Source organism: Enhydra lutris, unplaced genomic scaffold (assembly GCF_002288905.1).
Source record: "Enhydra lutris kenyoni isolate GAN:26980312 unplaced genomic scaffold, ASM228890v2 scaffoldscaffold53, whole genome shotgun sequence".
Classification (NCBI taxonomy): Eukaryota; Metazoa; Chordata; class Mammalia; order Carnivora; family Mustelidae; genus Enhydra; species Enhydra lutris.
The window spans coordinates 10,672,881-10,677,102 of NW_019154137.1; the positions used below are offsets into that span (position 1 = coordinate 10,672,881).

General features: G+C 36.3%; 1 pseudogene; it reads left to right on the plus strand.

The window, feature by feature from the left end:
- Positions 1-2,674: 2,674 nt before the first annotated feature.
- Positions 2,675-3,713, plus strand: LOC111157238 (annotated as a pseudogene).
- Positions 3,714-4,222: the final 509 nt, after the last annotated feature.

The window sequence follows — 4,222 nt, forward strand, 5'->3', positions numbered from 1 at the left end:
CCCTGAGATCATGACCTGAGCCGAAGGCAGAGGCTTTAACCCACTGAGCCACCCAGGCACCCAAGGAAAACACTTCTGATACCACTATAAACATATGCTGAAATTGAACAATTATAAACATATAGTGCAAGGAGGGAGCCAAGTTTCTGACTGTTAGAGTGCAAGGTTACAAGTAAGAAAAGGCAGGAAGCTAACATGATCCATGTGTTCATAAATTAGAGTTCAAAATATCAACATAAACTCATATTTAGCTTAATATAGGTACAAATGGTTTCTTACAAAAATATTTATAGATGTCTGTGTATATGGGTTAGTATACATACACATATTTTCATGGTTTGTAGCTGAGAGGGCTAGAAGTAATGCCACCCAATAGCAAAGTACACACCTGGCTTCCAGATCTTGATTTCTAATACTATATTCTCTAATCAAAAAAAAAAAAAAAAAAAAGTCAGGACATGCTGAGGAGAAACTTTAAATTAGGACTATGGGAAAAAGTATAAAAAGGATCATGTAGTGTGAAAAAGTAAAAAAAGTGTTAAAAATATACTCACAACAAATTGTTGGATACAACTGAAAGTGAATTCTCCATGGCCAATGCTGTTTAGAAATTTGAGACACACAGTAAGTAAAGCTATATGAGATAATAATCTAATGTTGAAAATAAATACCTACAAATTCATGTTTATATTCATAAATGGCTGAAATTTAAATAAATTAGGAAGAAGAGACACATAACCCATGCAGAAAAAATTCAAATAGTTAATTTAGATATTCCATCTCCAGTGAAGTGGAGCATGTCTCTCCATACCTTACCTAAGGTTATGCTTTGCATAATGACTTCTTTCCAAAGAATACAGCACCAAAAAAGGGAGGAAAAGTAACTTTGCAGTGGATGAAACTAACAAATATTTCCTCAGCAGAGTAATTATGGTTACTACCAGTCATGAGTGATGTTGATAGAGTGTACCTTTGATATGATGTGATAAAAATGACAATTTATCTCTGATATTCTTCTAAAACATTATAAATCCCAATCTAACCGTGAGAAAAATATCAGACAACTTAAACTTTATATTTTCTATAAATACAGACATCATGCAACATCAATATTCCTCAAAATTATCAATGCTATTAAAACCAAGAAAGGTCTAAGAAACTGTCACTGTGTTGAGGAACTTAAAGCAACATGATGACTAAATGAAAAGAATTATCTTGGATGAGATATTGAAGCAGACAATGACATTAAGTAAAAACTAAATAAACCTAAATAAGTTTTGGTCTTTTAGTTATAACAATGCATCAATATTGGTTCATTAATTGTAGCAAATGTACCACACTAGGGTAAGTTGTTAATAATAAGTGAAATTAGGTGTGTGGGATATGGGATACGGGATATGTTAACTTCCAATTACTTTTTAAATTTGAAACTGTTCTAAAGTAAAAATAATATCAGAAAACATACCTGAAAACATTCAAAATTTGGTTAAAAATATCAGTACGTAGCAAATTTAAAACATATAAATCAACTAAAATCTAAGAACATCATTGTAAAACTGATGAAAACCAGAGTACAGAGAAAATCTTGAAAACAGAGAAGAGGGCATATTATAAAGGGAGAAAATTTTATACAAAATTGTGACATTCTTATCAGAAAAAATGGAGGACATATGATTCTAAAATGATAAAATTCTTAATACAGTGAAAAAATTTCTTATAAATGAAAGAACAATGATGATGTTTTCAGATGAAAGATGAATGAATTAATTACCAGAATACCCTTAATAAATAATTGCTGGAAGAAATTTTTTTAGGATAATGAACAACCATTTTAGATGGAATTTCAAATCTCCAGGAAGGAATAAAAACACCAGAAATGGGGGACGCCTGGGTGGCTCAGTTGGTTAAGCAGCTGCCTTCGGCTCAGGTCATGATCCCAGCGTCCTGGGATCGAGTCCCACATCGGGCTCCTTGCTCATCAGGGAGCCTGCTTCTCCCTCTGCCTCTGCCTGCCATTCTGTCTGCCTGTGCTTGCTCTCTCTCCCTCTCTCTCTCTCTCTGACAAATAAATAAATAAAATCTTAAAAAAAAAAACACCAGAAATGGTTAACATATGGTTAAATATAAAAGACTTTTTTTTCTCTGAATTTATGTAAAAACAACTGACTTTCGAAAAATTTATTTTGGTATTTTGTTTTAAAATACTCATGGAACTAGACATGAAAAACAACAGAGCAATTAATGGGAGGAAATGGACCTATATTCCTATAAAATCTTACATTTTATATGAAAGGGTAAAATATTAATTCTGAAAAGGATACATATGTTGATCTCTAGAGAAACCAATAAAAATGCTAGAAAGTAGAGGCAATACACACACCATTAGAAAAATAAAATGGATTACTCAAAATATTTTAAGTCACTTAAAATTAAGGTAGAAATAAATAAGATGGGTAGACAAACATGAGACAAATACCAAATATACATATGTATATATGTAATATATTTTAATATGTAAATACATTTATAAATACAAATTTAATTATTTATAATTATACATAATAATTGCTAATATAGTGCTACTAAGTTCTTATGTATCAATAGTTATTTTAAATGTAAATGGTTTAAGTTCTCCAATCAAAAGACATTGAATGGCTGGAATGATTTAATAAACATGTACAAGGCTGGCTTCACAGCCCATGAAGAGCCCAGGGCTGTCTTCCTCTCCATTGTGGGGCATCCACGGTACCAAGGCATGATGGTGGATATGGGCCAGAGGACTTCTACATGTGTGATGAGGCCCAGAGCAAGAGGGACATCCTGACCCTGAAGTATCTTACTGAGTATATTATCATCACCAACTGGGATGACATGGAGATCTGGCACCACACCTTCTACAATGAATTGCATGTGGCCCCAAGCAGCACCCCATGCTACTAACCAAGGTCATCCTGAACCCCAAGGCCACCTATGGGAAGATGAAACAGATTATGTTTGAGAACTTCAATATCCCAGTCATGTAAGTGGCCATCCAGACCATGCTGTCCCTGTACTCTTCTTGCTATGCCACTGACATCGTGACGGACTTTGATGACTAGGCCACCCACACTGTGCTTATGTACAAGGGGTACACCCTTCTCCATGCCATCCTGCATCTGGAACTGGCTGGCTGGGACCTGATGGAGTACCTCATAGAGATCCTCATGGAGCATGGCTACAACTTCACCACCACTGCTGAGCAGGAAATCATGTGTGACATCACGGAGAAGCAATGCTGTATTGCCCTGGACTTTGAGCAGGAGTTGGCTACCGTGACGTCCAGCTCCTTCCTGGAGAAGAGTTAACAGGTGCCAGATGGACAGATCATGAACATTGGCAATGTGCAGTTATACTCCTCCTAGGCACTCTTCCAGCCTTCTTTTCTGGGCATGGAATCCTGTGGTATCCATGAAACTATCTTCAATTCCATCATAAGGTGAGATGTAAACATCCATAAGGACCTCAATACCAACAAGGTTCTGTTTGGTGGGACCACCATATATCCTAGCCTCACTGACAGGATGCAGAAGATCATTACCTTGGCACCCAGCACAATGAAGATCAAGATTATCACACCCCCTGAATACAAATACTCTGTGTGGATCCCCAGCTTCATTCTGGGCTTGCTATCCACCTTCCAGCAGATATGGATCAGCAAGCAGGATTACAAGTAAGTCGACTTCATTATCCAGTGCAAATGCTTTTAGGCAGACTGTTATTTTAATCACAACTTTTCTTAACAAAACCTAACTTGTTCAGAGAACAAGATGAGATTGGCATGGCTTCATTTGTTTTGGTCTTTGATTTCTTTTAGATTTCTTTTTGTGGGTTGTTTGTTTGTTTGTTTGTTTTGGTGATTTACTCAGGATTTAAAGACTAGAACAGTGAAGGTGACAGCAGATCGTTAGGGAAAGCATCTCCAAAGTCCTACAGTGTGACCAAGGACTTTGGACATTTTTCTTTTTCTTTTTTTTTTTTTTTAATTTAATTTTATTTTTTCAGTGTTCCAAGATTCATTGTTTATGCACCACACCCAGTGTTCCATGCAATACATACCTTCCTTAATACCCATCACCAGACTCACCTAACCCCCCACATCCCCTCCCTTCCAAAACCCTCAGTTTGTTTCTCAGTGTCCATAGTCTCTCATGGTTCATCTCCCCCCCCCAATTTCCCCCATTTC